The sequence below is a fragment of the Phyllobates terribilis genome, unplaced genomic scaffold (genome assembly GCF_046119375.1).
Source record: "Phyllobates terribilis strain yellow unplaced genomic scaffold, ASM4611937v1 Scaffold_8__6_contigs__length_399053987, whole genome shotgun sequence".
Taxonomy (NCBI): Eukaryota; Metazoa; Chordata; class Amphibia; order Anura; family Dendrobatidae; genus Phyllobates; species Phyllobates terribilis.
Genome location: NW_027362768.1, coordinates 358,271,030 through 358,287,809, shown reverse-complemented (window position 1 = coordinate 358,287,809; position 16,780 = coordinate 358,271,030). Strand labels below are relative to the sequence as shown.

The 16,780-nt window shown below is 41.7% G+C and overlaps 1 pseudogene; it reads right to left on the bottom strand.

Annotated features, from left to right (window-relative positions):
- Positions 1 to 1,553: 1,553 nt before the first annotated feature.
- The window catches only part of LOC141156567 (UDP-glucuronic acid decarboxylase 1-like), a 108,865-nt pseudogene continuing 93,638 nt past the window's right edge, over positions 1,554 to 16,780 (bottom strand).

Sequence of the window (16,780 nt, the reverse complement as noted above, 5' to 3'; positions counted from 1 at the left end):
ACTTTAATGTTGCCCATAATCTGCACAAATTCATTCGGAAACAAACTGAAATAATATTGAGGGCGAAATAAAACTAAATTAATGTGGTTGTATAAGTGTGAACACCCTCTTACAACTGGGGATGCGATTGTGTTAAAAATTAGCAAATCACATTTAAACTCATGTTAAATAGTAGTCCGTACACGGCTGACTATGTTTCGTCATTCTGATTAACCGCATATAATCTAGTAGGATTTTCCTGACATTTTCTTACTTGCATTTAACAGAAAAGGCCATGGTCTGTAAACCGCTTGCAAGACAGCAAAGGGATCTCATTGTTGAAAGTTACCAGTCAGAAGGTGGGTATAAAAATAAATAAATTCCAAGATATTAGAACCTTGATGAAGACAGTAATCAAGATGTGGCTTAAATTGTCACAACAGTTACATTACCTAGAACTGAACGTGCTTCAAATATTAATAAAAATACTAGAAGGAAATTGGTCTGGAACGCTGTCAAGAGGAGAACTGCAACATTAAAGGAGCTGCAAGAAATTTTGGAAAATACTGGTTGTCTACTGAATTATGACAACAATCTCCAGTATTCTTCATATGTCTGGCCTGTGGGAAAGGGTGGCAAGATGGAATCGTTTTCTTAGAAAGAAAAAACATTAAAGCCCCAACTTGTTATTCCAAAACCGATGCGCGCTTATGCTGTGATCAGTCAGTCAGATTGACTGACCGATCACAGCACCCTGAGTCCGGGGGCTGATGGCATAGGTCCCCGCACCTCTTCCCGTGCCACCCAGCCATCAGTGACAGCTGTCGGCACTGAACTGTCACTGCGTTTTTACATGCAGTGACTGTTTAAAGTCATGACGGACATAGCATGTCATGGTGCCAGAAGTGACACCCGCTCATGACGTGCTATGTCCATCATTAGTTGTAAAGGGCTTAAAGGGGTTGTCCAGTACTTTATTATTAGTGATCTATCCTTAGGATAGGTCATCAATATCAGATTGACCTGACACCTATCGATCAGTTTTGTGTGTCGGTGGCTGGAAGGGAATAGTTGCGAAGCAGAACAGCAGAGCTCCGCCAACCAAATAGTGATTGACTGCGACCGGATACTTCACATCCGCTCCTATTCAAATAAATAGAAGTAGGTTGGCAGCATCCCACTGTGTATGAAATGCAATGTTTCACTCCACACAATTATCACCTGTGGGGACAAGATGTAAACAGTTAATTGGTGGGGTGTCAAGCCCCTACCTATTTTATATTGATGACTTACCTATTGGATATTGGAGCTATTGGATATGTCATCAATATAAAGTTACCAGACAGTTCCTTTAAGAAAATAGTTTTCAGTTACTCAAAGAGCAATGTCAATTTATATAGACAAGAAAAGCACCAGTTAACTATTATTTATTTTATTAAAATAGCATATTCAACCACCATAAACTGATAATACTTTATTTTCTTTATCCAAGAATACACTTAACAACACAATAGTGACTCAAAATATTCTTATTTATCAGAGCTGCTTTCAAATTGAAATGTACAGCTTTGTGAACATTGAGGAGAACAAAGATAAGGTTTAAGTAACAAAAAAAGACAAAGCTTTCCCACATGTTTTCCCACTCTTCAGGAGTATATCTAAATTGGCAGTATGAAAGAGTGGACCCTTACAAGACTGCCCCAATGTAATGCATAGAGTACATACCATATTAATGGACCTACCATATTCTTTAAACATATATAAATAAATTGGCATTTTTATTTCCATGTCTGCTTCAGCTTCAAAAAGAAACTAGTAATTTAAACCCGTTGTATTCGGCAGAGTCTGAAAGGACTAAATGGTGATTCTTAGCTGGCCCCACCACCAGCAATAGGGCTGACCTGTCCTCAGACAGTTGTCAAAAACAGTCACGGCAAGATATATAAAATGTGGAGATTTCCATGTATTTCCTACTCTACTGTACATAGAAAGACATCTTTAAAAAGTGCAAGGCAATGTTTGCAGTTCTCAAATGTTATTAGGCACATCCATTCCTTTAAAGCAAGCTTCATAGGGAAATTCCAGTTTTATTCTTCATGATAGCCCCTCAGAAGTCTCTATTTTCTTGTAAAAGAAACAAGGGGAAAGGGAGAACAAAAATTACATCCTGTAAACCATCAAGATAGCCCCTCTTCTTCACGGAGTGTTCAGTTATGTCGCATTCTACCTTTTTTTATTCTCTCCGGTTTTGGCTTGGGTATATATTGGTTATTTGCTTGGTATTCAAGTTCTTTACTAAAGTAGTGAATTGTTTTATTCAAGCCTTCCTCTAGTGGAACCTGAGAAGAGAGAATAGCAAGAAAAACCATGTTACCGTAGCTTTCTGAACTTACACCAAAGTCAACAAGAACAATCTAAAAAAAAAAATAGATTAATAGTATATATGTGAAATGATATAATATATAACACATATATATATTTTTTTACCTCTACTGAGGCAGTGATGCTATGATTAAACTCCAGTATACATACCACAGGTTCCCATCCAAGTAGAAGCTTGGCTTTCCTGATATCTGGTTTTCGCCTTTGTGGATCATCTTGAGCTTCTGAAAGAAACTGTATTTCTCCACCACTCCCTATAATGGAAGAACATATACTTAATAGTGGTTTGTGTTTTTTTTTCTTCTTTGAACCATTAAAAAAAAAAGCAAAAAAGATTGACTTTGGCGCTCCATGGCACCTTAACCAGCGCAGCACGATCTTCCTCGGCTGACACTCGAATGCCGGCATCTTGCGATTAGTGGACCCCAGCAATGTCATGAAGAGCATTTTACCATTATATGGCAGGGTGTATGTAATCGCAAGAAGTGCCCATTATGTTGGCATTCAAGTGATGGCCCAGGAAGTTTCCTCTTCCTTGGGATGGCAGCCGCAAAGTACAAAAAGTACACTGGACCAAGGTAGTGAAAATCTTTTTGCTCATCTTTATAAGTCATACAATGTTAAGTGCAGTATCGTAGTGTCCAATGTTTGCCATGGGTAAAAAATAAAAATATGCCTGGCCTATGATGTTCTCCTACCAAAGCCTCATTAAGACGCCAATTTAAAACACGAAAAACACTGATAGAACTTGTACATATTTTATAGTCTATGGCGCAGTTCACATGTTTGGGTAATTCTGCTGTACCTGGCTGGACACAAATATAGTGCGAAGCCCCACGTCAATTTTTTTAAAATTATTTCATGAATTTCATGAAATAATTAAAAAAAAAAATACGTGGGGCTTCGCCCTATTTTTGTGTCCAGCCAGGTACAACTAGGCAGTTGGGGGCTGGAATCTGCAGCGCAGGGAGGCCCAAGCTTTCTGGGCCCCACCCGCTGCAAATTGCAGTCCGCAGCCACCCCGGAAAATGGCGCGTTCATAGAAGCGCCGTCTTCTGGCGCTGTACCCAACTCATCCAGGGCCCTGGTGCGGTGGCTCACTGGGTAATAAAGGGGTTAAGGCCAGCTTGGCATTATCAGCTGGCCCTAAGCCCGAAATTCATGGGGTCACGTCAATATTATACATGACTGCCATGAATTTCTAGTGAAGTATTTAAAAAAAACCACAACACCCAGAATAAAGTCCTTTAATTGAAATAAAGACACAATTCTTTATTGTTCTAAATTAAACCATACTTACCATCACGCCCATTCCAGCTGAAGCCAACGATCTCCTGCAATAAAAGTAAAATAATAAAGCAACATCATCCTTACCTTTCGATGGTTCCCAGGACAGCTCCAGCTCTGCTTCATCGAGATGACAGCCTGGATCGCAGCAGAAAGCTGCCATCCAGCCTGTCATCCCGCAGACACTGAGAAGCGCAGGCATGCTTGCGCTCCTCAGTGTCAGGCTGTGACGGCATCCCGATAAGCCGAGTCTCTCACGCTCACCGCATGCGCAGGAGAATTCTCCCACGCTGTCAGTGACGTGCATGAGGTGAGCTGAGTTCATTGTCGGCTCATCTAGATGTCGTCACAGCCAGACACTGAGCAGCGCAAGCATGCCTGCGCTTCTCAGTGTCCGCGGGATGACAGGCTGGATGGCAGCTTTCGGCTGCGATCCAGCCTGTTATCTCGATGTAGCAGAGCTGGAGCTGTCCTGGGAACCATCGAAAGGTAAGGATGATGTTGCTTTATTATTTTTCTTTTATTGCAGGAGATCATTGGCTTCAGCTGGAATGGGCGTGATGGTAAGTATGGTTTAATTTAGAACAATAAAGAATTGTGTCTTTATTTCAATTAAAGGACTTTATTCTGGGTGTTTGTGTTTTTTTTTTAACTTTGACTATGGGGTTAGTAATGGGGGTGTCTTATAGACGCCTCTCCATTACTAACCTGGGCTTGATGTCAGCTGGCATTATAAGCTGACATCAACCCCAGCCCTATTACCTCACTGCCACCGCTACAGGGCAGTGGGAAGAGCGAGGCTAAGTGCCAGAACTGGCACATCCTATGGATGCGCCATTTCTGGGGCGGCTGACGGCTGGTGGCTGGTGTCTAGCCAGGGAGGGGGCCAATATTCATGGCACCCTTCCTGGGCTATTAATATCAGCCCCCAGCTGTTTGCCTAGCCTTTGCTAGCTATTAAAATAGGGGGGACCCCACGTCATTTTTTTGGGGGGGGGTCCCCCATTTTAATAGCTAGTAAAGGCTAGGTATTCAGCTGGGGGCTGATATTAGTAGCCTGGGAAGCTCCATGGGTATTACCCTCTTCCCAGGCTTCAAACATCTGCCCCAGCTGTCTGCTTAACCTCCGCTAGAGACTAAAATTACGGGGAACCCCACGCCAATTTTTTTTTTAATAAATCCTTTATTTTAACACTAAATGACAAGTACAGTAACCAACACTGTCACTGTACTTCATATATATATGTGACTGACATGTTTCTATTTATCTAATCTATGTGTGATGCTCTATTCTTTCTGTTATAAATTGTCGGGTACCGCTGATGAATTGCCGGCCGGCTTTTTTAAAGAGACGGTGCATGAAAACACTAATATTTTTTTAAATAAATCCTTTACACTAAATGACAAGTACAGTAAGCAACACTGTCACTGTACTTCTTATATATGTGACTGACATGTTTCTATGTATCTAATCTATGTGTGATGCTCTATCTTTCTGTTCTAAATTATCGGGTGCTGCTGCTGAATTGCCGGCCGGCTTTTTTAAATAGACAGTGCTTGAAAACACTGTTATTTTTTTAAATAAATCCTTTACACTAAATGACAAGTACAGTAAGCAACACTGTCACTGTACTTCATATATATGTGACTGACATGTTTCTATCTATCTAATCTATGTGTGAAGCTCTATTCTTTCTGTTATAAATTGTCGGGTACCGGTGTATGCTGCTGCTGAATTGCCGGCTTTTCATGTTTCACTGTGAGCACTGTTCCCATCGATTTGGGCAACCACCTCCCCCAATACATTCTACATTATTGTTAGTTGTTTTCCTTCCTGTAGAATTAACCTACAAGGAAAGAAAGGGTTTATTTTCATTCTGATATTTGTGCCCCATTGACTTGCATTGGTTTCCTGTATCGGAATCGGCGATATCCGATACTTTTTGGGTATCGGTCCGATCCAATCCGATCTGATATTTCCTGATATCGGAAGGTATCGCATCGCTCAACACTAGCAATAACACATGTAAGTATAATGCATGAGAAGGACAAGTCACAAATGAGGTCCAGCAGCAGCGTGGTCACAGTGAGGGCACCTGCTCTATTTTCCAGAGGCCAAATGGATATGGAAGAGCAGTTTCCATTTAAATATCAAGAATGGAGACTACTTTTTTTTACTTATTTCTTTTTTACTGGAGAGACTATTTTTGCTGTAAAAGTTCGGAGTTGCAGCATAACCAAAATATTTTTGTAAAAAAAAATACTCTGTTCATTATCAAAATTGTGTGATAAAAAGAGAAAAGAAAATACAGTGGTCCAGTGGGTGGAGTAACTCATTCATTGCCAGTATGTCTTGTATAATTTGACCGTGAAGGCCGTCAATCACGGATCAGACCAGCCCCCGTCCCTCTAATCCAAGAACAAGCAAGAATTTAAAGGGGTTTTCCCAAGAGCAAGTGTTCATTTTAATCATCTTGGAATAACAATTCAATGTATTAAAATAAAATGTTCCTGAGCTGAGATAATCTTAGCCATTACACAGTACGCAGCAAGGGAAAATGTATGTGTCTGACCTTGCAGGAGCATGGTCTGATCAAACCGCAGCACCTGGCTGGAAAAAAAAAAATGTGGACATTGCAACACGAGATTGCAAATGATTCTCTGAAGTAAAACATTGTTTAAAAACAGGCAGTGAAATGTTTTACCTCAGAGAAAGAATCATCTGTGATCCCGTGCTGTAATGTCTGTATAATCTTGTGCTTCCTCCCCTGCCCAGGAGCCATTACACAGTACACAGCAGGGGCACATTTATAAGATCATCTCCACACAGGAACATTTTATTTAAATACATCCAATTGTGGAAATTATTATTCCAAAAACTCTTGATTAAAATGAACTTTTGTTCGAGGGAAAACCCCAATGGATTTACTTTATACTGTATCAAATGTCCAGTATACAGCAATCTGCTCAGATGCTCCTTGACCATAAGGCTGTGTGCCCACGTAGCGTTTTTCAAGCGTATATGCTGCGGAATTTCCGCAGCGTAAACGCTTGAAAAACGCATGTATATCCGCACCCCATGGTCCCCAATGGCATTCCGCAATGTCAATGCCCATGCTGCGGATTTTTCCGCAGCGTACAGTACAGACCAAAAGTTTGGACACACCTTCTCATTTAAAGATTTTTCTGTATTTTCATGACTTTAAATTGTACATTCACACTGAAGGCATCAAAACTATGAATTAACACATGTGGAATTATATACTTAACAAAAAAGTGTGAAACAACTGAAAATATGTCTTATATTCTAGGTTCTTCAAAGTAGCCACCTTTTGCTTTGATGACTGCTTTGCACACTCTTGGCATTCTCTTGATGAGCTTCAAGAGGTAGTCACCGGAAATGGTCTTCCAACAATCTTGAAGGAGTTCCCAGAGATGCTTAGCACTTGTTGGCCCTTTTGCCTTCACTCTGCGGACCAGCTCACCCCAAACCATCTCGATTGGGTTCAGGTCTGGTGACTGTGGAGGCCAGGTCATCTGGAGTAGCACCCCATCACTCTCCTTCTTGGTCAAATAGCCCTTACACAGCCTGGAGGTGTGTTTGGGGTCATTGTCCTGTTGAAAAATAAATGATGGTCCAACTAAACGCAAACCGGATGGAATAGCATGCCGCTGCAAGATGCTGTGGTAGCCATGCTGGTTCAGTATGCCTTCAATTTTGAATAAATCCCCAACAGTGTCACCAGCAAAGCACCCCCACACCATCACACCTCCTCCTCCATGCTTCACGGTGGGAACCAGGCATGTAGAGTCCATCCGTTCACCTTTTCTGCGTCGCACAAAGACAAGGTGGTTGGAACCAAGGATCTCAAATTTGGACTCATCAGACCAAAGCACAGATTTCCACTGGTCTAATGTCCATTCCTTTTGTTCTTTAGCCCAAACAAGTCTCTTCTGCTTGTTGCCTGTCCTTAGCAGTGGTTTCCTAGCAGCTATTTTACCATGAAGGCCTGCTGCACAAAGTCTTCTCTTAACAGTTGTTGTAGAGATGTATCTGCTGCTAGAACTCTGTATGGCATTGACCTGGTCTCTAATCTGAGCTGCTGTTAACCTGCGATTTCTGAGGCTGGTGACTCGGATAAACTTATCCTCAGGAGCAGAGGTGACTCTTGGTCTTCCTTTCCTGGGGCGGTCCTCATGTGAGCCAGTTTCTTTGTAGCGCTTGATGGTTTTTGCAACTGCACTTGGGGACACATTCAAAGTTTGCCCAATTTTTCACACTGACTGACCTTCATTTCTTAAAGTAATGATGGCCACTCGTTTTTCTTCACTTAGCTGCTTTTTTCTTGCCATAATACAAATTCTCACAGTCTATTCAGTAGGACTATCAGCTGTGTATTCACCTGACTTCTGCACAACACAACTGATGGTCCCAACCTCATTTATAAGGCAAGAAATCCCACTTATTAAACATGACAGGGCTCACCTGTGGAGTGAAAACCATTTCCGGTGACTACCTCTTGAAGCTCATCAAGAGAATGCCAAGAGTGTGCAAAGCAGTCATCAAAGCAAACGGTGGCTACTATGAAGAACCTAGAATATAAGACATATTTTCAGTTGTTTCACACTTTTTTGTTAAGTATATAATTCCACGTGTTAATTCATAGTTTTGATGCCTTCAGTGTGAATGTACAATTTTCATAGTCATGAAAATACAGAAAAATCTTTAAATGAGAAGGTGTGTCCAAACTTTTGGTCTGTACTGTATATGCTGCGGTCAAAAATCCGCAGCATGTTCATTAATTTTGCGGAAGCGCAGCGGAATCAATGTGCGGATGGTACCCAAGTCTGGATGAGAGGAGACTCTCATCCAGACCTGGGTACCAAAGAACCTGTAAAAAAAAGAATAAAATAAAGTTTATACTTATCTTCTGATGTTTTCCCTCCGTCGCGCTGTTGTCTGAAGGACCTGCCACGTCACTGAGTCATGTGACCCACCACATGACTCAATGACGTCACCGCAGGTCCTGCACACAACAGCGTGAGCCGCTCAAGCCTCCGGACGGGGCAGAGAATGCATCAGAAGGTGAGTATAAAGTTTATTTTTTTATTTTTTACCTTTCTGAACAAGTTGTCAAGCACTTTTCCAAGTGATGCTTGGAGAAGTGCTTGATAACCCGCATGCGGAAATGCATGCAAAGACGCCTCACAAACGCTTCTACCTGGCGGGAAAACCGCATGTAATATCCGCATGCGATTTTCCCGCCAGGGAGAAGCGTAAAAAATATGCTTCAGGTCCGCAACGTGGGCACATAGCCTAACACAATGCCAATAGATTTCAGAGCATTTTCATGGGGACAGGTTCCCTTTCAATAGGAAGATACGAGCTGCAAGGACAAATAGTGACAATTGGAAGAATACATTTTAATTTAGACAGTGATGTAGCAGAACATGCCTAAAAAAATACCATTTACATGTTATGTCAGTAGACATTTATAGACTGGGATAAGGCAATTTTACAAGCCAACAAGAGTGCATTGCCATTGGGTGAAGAAGATATAAAATCAATAAAACACTTGTAAGAAAAAAAATTTGGTATCAATACTAATCACAGACCTTTATCAGCAATTCACGCACAGTACACAATTATCCACCTTGTGATTACACATCTAATAAACTATTGGCAGGATTTCTCAGGGGGGCGAGAACTCACCAACAAGTTGCTTAATTAATCTGGCAAATTCCAGGATGGTGTGCTCTTCTGGGTTTCCAGAAGCATACAGTCTAGATCACGTGAAGTCATTATCGGTCTTTACTCCTCTTTGGTCAGACCTCATCTGGAATACTGTGTACAGTTTTGGGCACCACATTTTAAAAAAGACATAGACAAACTGGAGCAAGTTCAGAGAAGAGCGACCAGAATGGTGACTGGTCTGCAAACCATGTCCTATGAGGAACGGTTGCAGGATTTGGGAATGTTTAGCTTGCAAAAAAGAAGACTGAGAGGAGACTTAATAGCTGTCTACAAATATGTCAAGGGCTGTCACATTGTAGAAGGATCATCTTTATTCTTATTTGCACAAGGAAAGACTAGAAGCAATGGGATGAAACTAAATGGGAGGAGACACAGATTAGATATTAGAAAAAACTTTTTGACAGTTAGGGTGATTAATGAGTGGAACAAGCGGCCACGAGAGGTGGTGAGTTCCCCTTCAATGGACGTCTTCAAACAGAGGCTGGACAGACATCTGTCTGAGATGATCTAGTGAATCCTGCTTTGAGCAGGGGGTTGGACCAGATGACCCAGGAGGTCCCTTCCAACTCTACCATTCTATGATTCTATGATTCTATGATTCCCTGTGGAGAAGACAACAGCAGATTACAGCTTTAATTGCAAATTGTAATTAATAACCTCAATGCGGAGATGAATTTAGGATTGGCTTACGGTTCTTTAAACTCCAATTACTTTTCCAGGTGAAATGGACAATCATGTACAAAATAATGATATTGTAGAATAGTTTTACCCTTCAGCAAGTCACGTGCCATTCAATTCAATGTGTTGCCTCCCTATCATACCAATGTGGTTCCATGCTGCCCTGGCTTTAGGCTATGTTCACACTGTGCGTTTTTGCAGTGTTTTTCCCACTCAGAAATGGGCCAAAACGCTAGTGAATTCTTCTGCCAGCTAATGCAATGACAATCCTGAAGTGCTGTGAACATGATCAGGAATTTTCCTGTCAGGATTTGCATTGCACTTAAATCTGCAGCATTTCAATTATTTGTGGGTTTTTGCCGCTTTTTTCACCCATTGAGTTGAATTGAGTCAGTCAAATCTGCAGCAAAAATGCAGGTATAAAAATATTTGCAGATTTGCTGTGTATTTGATTGACTCCATTTAAGTCAATGGGTCAAAAAGATGGCTAAAGCACACAAAGAATTGACCGCGAGTCACATGCGTCAGCTGATGAGAGACTACTCCTCCCATCAGCCTACAAGAGAGCAGGCGCCGCTGATGGGAGAAGTGGTCTCATCAGCAGACGCCTGTGCTCAAAGTAAAAAAAAAAAAAAAAAGATAAAATAAAATGGATATTAAAATAACATTATACTCACCTATTCGCCGTAATCTCGAGTGTCCCACGGCGATCGGATCACCCGGCAGCACTCTATATACTGACAGGAGCGTAATCGCTCCCGGCAGTGTTTAGCGCTGATCTGCCAGGACAGAGGTCACATGAGTTCATCAGCTGATGAGCTCCAGTGACCTTACTTACCGCACAGAATTTTCTCACACAGCAGTGGTGCAGTAAGTAAGATCACCGGAGCTCATCAGCTGATGAACTCATGTGACCTCTGTCCCGGCAGCTCAGCGCTGTACACTGACACAGGAGTGATTACACTCCTGTATCAGTGTATAGCCTGCTGTCCTTTAGAACATTTGCATCAGTGATTGCCGATGTTACTGTTCTAGAACCGACCCAGATCTTCATGGGACACTCTAGATTATGTCATCACATCGGACAGGTGAGAGATATGATTGTAAAAAAAACAAAAATGAAAAACAGATGACAATGGCTTCAGCAGATTAGGCGTTAGGCGAGTATACTGTGTTTTTTATTCTTAAATAAATGATTAAAACAGTGTGGACTTTTATTTCAAATAAAGGATTTTTTTCAGGCCGTGTGTTTATTTAAAAACTTTTACTATGGGGTTAGTAATGGGGGTGTCTTTTAGACACCTCTCCATTACTAACCTTGGCTTCATGTCATGTTTTTTGTGTGACTTCCGCATATATACTTTAAGTGATGAAGTATTACAGCAGAATGTAAATATAAACCCAGAAAAGGAAACTTACCAGATTCACTGGACTGCTGACATTGCTGTTCATTAAACCCACAAGCCCATTAACCAGGTCACTAGTAGAGAGAAGAACCAGTACATTGTTAAGGTTTCTTAAAATCTGCCATTAGCTACTACGCTTTGGAACTAAGGTCTGTTGGTTTTGTCTTTCGTTAAGTGGTTGTCCGGTCTTCTCATGAAAGTCGGCAGTCCTCTATGTGACCTCAGACCAGACCTCTGAATCTTATCGGTGAGTGTACCACACGCTGTCAAGATTCTACTGGTGTGGTCAGTGACAGCAGGCAGTAATGTGACCGTAAGTAAGCGATTTGCATACTTCCGGCCACATTCTGACAAGACGTGCTCGGCCTCGCTCAATTAACATGTATTGGGGCCGAGCAGCTTTTACTAGCATATGACTGCATGTATGCAAAACTTATACTTTTAGTTATGTGACTGCCCGCTCTCGCCAGCGACACCAGAGAATCGAGATTGCAGACTTCTGAAATCTTACAGCGTGCGCTATCACAGACAAGTCCTATAACTAATACAAGTATATTGTATTGTCATAATGTGGCCTAGGCTGGTTATATTCAGCAGTGCAGGCTGTGCACAAGGCATGACGGAGTCCACCTCTGTCATCAATTTTATTACAAGTCTGCAGTAAGGGTGAGATCAGACAAAAGTGTGGACAAAACTCTTCCCAACAGCAGTGACCAATGGCTACAGGATTTGTTAAACTAAATTTTGTGGCCTTTGGCCGCTGAAGGTTGGAAGTGTTTGGGTCGCACCGTATGCCAATTAATCGGTCCAGGAGTGAGATCAGAGATAAGCTGCCTAACTAACCCTTAGAAGGCAGTGAGACGACCGTATAAATCAGACTGCAATGCATGGAGTGGCCAGCTGGTCTCCCATATATTTCTATGAAGCGGTCACGCCTGGGTCAGGAGATCCTCCGGCCAGTCCATGCATTTCTGTCTGATCTTGGTCTGATTTATACAGTAGTCTGAATGCAGCCTTCAGGAAAGAAAGACCAAACACAGCAAGGTCTCACAAGTAAAGCAGACGGCAGGAAAGAAGAGTTTTGGTCATTCATTATTTAGGCTACATTCAGACAAAAAAAGATCAATAAATGGGTCCAACAGGTGTCACCTCAAAAAACATGAACGGGACCCTCTACATATCCCACAAAAGGAGAGCAGAAGGAACCAAGTGACAACTGAATGAATCATACAAGAAATAAACGTGACATTCAGACAAAGTGGATTTGTTACAGATTCAGTGGGTACAATAACTCACATGTAACAAACTAAAATTTAGCAGCATAAAATTACCTGGAGATTTCTGGCAAGATTGGTCTTAACTAATCCCTGGGGCGCGTTTATATAATCTTCCTGGCGATTTTGGATCAGAAAACGTCGGAAAAATAGTTTCTCAAAAATAGGAAAAGAAAAAAAAAACCACAAAACTATGTCACTCACCCCGTGACTAAAAAGTTATTACTTTATTACATCCGGGCGGAGGAGACAGAAAATAGAGCGACGTCCGTATCACAATGCCAAGCACTTCATGCAGGCTGAATTTAGCGCATGGAGCGTGAAACAGCCGCCGCTCTTTCCTGTCTCCTCCGCCCAGATGGAATCTAGGAATCATTTTGAAGCCATGGGGTGAGGGCCACAGTTCTTCTCTCTTCCTATTTTTGATGTTGCCGGTCTCCTGTTCAGCACCACATGTGGCTATGTTATGACTGACTCAGGAATTAAAAAACGGTTACACTTTATACCAAGAATCAATAGTACACGTAAGAATAAGCATCTTTGTAATATTTCTTATCAGAGAGATTTGCTTCTTGCTCCGCCAAAATTGTTAAGTCTACCAAAATTCTGAATGTAGAAAGGAGGAGCTAGAGATAGAAGGAGAGGAGGAAGGAGGAGCTGTATTTCCATAGAAGCTTAGCAGCAGCACCTGCCATCTTCTCTCAGGAATGGAACACTCGCCCTCACTGAAGACACATTTTACCTCAGAATTGAGAATTTTGATAAGGACTGATCAATTTTGGCAGAGAAAGAAGCAGATTTCTCTGATAATACTTATTACAAAGTTGTTTATTTTCATGTGCACTATTGATTTATGAAACAAAATTAAAATGTCAGTTACGCTTTAACCCCTTCATGACACTGGCCGTACATATACGGCGCTGCAGGAGGTGCGTTCCGACAAAGCGCGGTGTACGGCAGGACGATTGTGTGGGCTCATACCGATGGCCGGCGCGGTCAAACGCGGGTGTCAGCTCTGTATGAGAGCCTACACCCTGCGGCAACGCCCACGATTGGTGCTAGCACCGATCAAGGGCGTTTAACCCTTCTAATGCTGCTTTCAATAGTGACAGCGACATCGATCGGCAAAGCAGAGAGCTCCCTCTGCTCAGATCTGCACAATGCCGCTGAACAAAACGCAATCAAAAAGTTGAAGGTAAATAAAAATTCATCTTGTCCCGCAAAACACAAGCCGCCATACAGCTCCAGCAACGCAAAAATAAAAAAGCTATAGCTTTCAGAATACAGAGATGCAAAAAACAATACTTTCTATAAAATAGTTTGTGTAAACACTGGAAAAAAAGAAAAAGAAAATGTATCGCTGTAATCGTACTGACCCGAAGAATAAAGTTATCTGATCACTCACCACACCGTGAATGGCAAAAAAAAAAATCCCCAGAAACAAATTTCTGTATCACTGGTTTTTGTTCATTCTGCCTCCCAAAAATTGGAATAGAAAAATGATCAAAAAATGTTGTACCAAAAATGGTTTTAATGAAAACGTCAACTCGTCCCGCAAAAAACAAGCCCTCACATGACTGTCAGACGAAATATGGAAAAATTATAGCTTTCAAAATATGGTGATGCAAAAACTTTTTTTTTTGCTAAAACTAAAGTCTTTTAGAGTGAGACGGCACCCAAACAAAACAAAAATATATAAATCTGGTATCGCTGTAATTGCACCGACCAGAAGAATAAAGTCGTCTAATCAATTATATCACACGAGGAATGGCATAAAAAATAGATACAACCAATTCTTCACCTGCTGTTGATTTGTTCATTTTGCCTCCCAAAGATCGCAGTAAGGCTCAGCTCACATTTATCCTTCACACTGCACTGAGCACTTACACCGGGATTTCTGTGTGAATATCTGAAATATGTGATTTAGGTGAAAACCCCCACAGAAGATTCGCTATAGTGAGGCAGATGGAGGCACTCTGGCCTATGATCCAGCAGTGCCAGTCTTTTTAAGCGCATACACATAAGCGTGGGCAACCACACAGTTTTGTGCACTTCTGAAAAGGACACCGCTGAACAGAGGCCAGACGGAGTACAGAGTAACTCTGCTGCCTCTTTATAGTGAACGGATCAGTCGGGGATTTCATCAGAATCACGTCATTCGGAGATTTAAATGGAGACCCCGATGCAAGTGCACAGAATAAATGTGATCCCAAATATTATGTAAAATGTTCCCAACAAAAGCTTCAACTCAATCCACAAAAAAGCAAGTCTCCACTCAGGTAGTCATCTGTTAATGGAAACATAGGGAGCTTTCACGTTACTAGTAGCACAAACGCTCTGGAAAAGTGTTATGGCTCTCTCCACCCTTCAAAAGAAATCCAGCAAATTCTGTACTCCCAAATCCACATGCTGCCCCCTCCTTTCTCAGCCCCATAGTGTGCCTAAACTGTAGTTAGCATTCACATTTGGCATTTCTGTAGCGATGGGAGCCCGCCTAATTTACAGGGTACATGTCTCCAGAAGCCTGAGCTGGGCACAATGTGTGGGTACTGCAACGTACTGGGCACTACAACGGCAAATTTCACTCAGCAACATACACTGCTGCTCGTTTCTGGCAAACATTCATGGAGTCAAATTCGTGACTTCACCTGTAGATAAATTCCCAGAGGGGTGTAATTTCCACAATGGGGTCATTTGAGGGGGATTCTGCTCTTCTGGCACATAGGGACTTCTGTATATGGAGTCTGCAAACTATTATACAATATTTTGTTCTCCAAGAGTCAAATAGCGCTCCTTCCCTCCTGCGTCTCGTCATATGGCTAAACCACATATGGAGCATTGCCCAAATTCAGCAGAAATTGTGTGACAAATTTTGGTGCCATTTTTACCAATTTCCCCATGTGAAAATGTAAAATCTGGAGCTAAAACAAAATTTTTGTGGTAAAAAAGTAATTATATTTTCTTTACTGCCCAATGGTATAAGGTTCTGTGACACACCTGTGGTGTCAATATGATTGATGCATGCCTAGATGAATTAATTGAGAGGTATAGCTTGTAAAATGAGGTCTATTATGGGGGGAGGGGGGTTTGTGGTTCTGGCACCTTGGGGGCTCTGCCAATGTGACATGGCACCCTCAAACCATTCCAGCTAAATGTTCACTACAATATGGTGCTCCTTCCCTTCTGAGCCTTGCACTGTGCCTCAAAAGTAGTTTTCGACCACATATGAGGTATTACCATACTCAGGAGAAATTACGCAACATTTAGTCGACCATTTTCTCCTATTATCCCTTTTGAAAATTGACTCATGCGATTCACAGAATCGTATAACATTGGACTGAGGGTTAGAAATGCTTACTACACCACTAGATGAATTCCTCAAGAGGGGTAGTTTCCAAAATGGAGTCACTTGTGGGGGGTTTCTGCTGTTTTGGCATGTCAAGGGGTCATCAAATGTGACATGGCATTTGCAATCTGTTCCAGCCAAAAAAACAGAATTCAATTAGGGCTCCTTCCCTTCCCAAACAGTAGTTTTCCACCACATTTGGGGTTTTGGTGTACTCAGGACAAGATTTCACAACAGACTGAACTGTCCATTTTCTCCTGTTACCCTTGTGAAAATTAAAAAATTGGGGCTGAAGGAACATTTTTGTGGGAAAAATGTATATTTTCATTTTCATGGCTCAACGTTATAAAATTTGGTGAAGTACCAACGGGATTAAGGTTCTCACTACACATCTAGATAAAATCCTTGAGGGGTGTAGTTACCAACTTGGGGTCACTTATGGGGGGTTTCCACTGTTTAGACACATCAGCAGCTATGCAAATGCGACATGGCGTCCGCCATCTATTCCAGCCAATTTTGCGTTCCAAAAGTCAAATTGGCGCTCCTTCCTAACCAAGCCCTGCTCCCAAAACAGTTTTCACCACAAAATTTGGGGCTAAATGAACATTTTTGTGGGAAAATGTAAATTTTTTTCCTTCCACATTTCTTTAATTCTTGTGAAGCACCTAAAGGT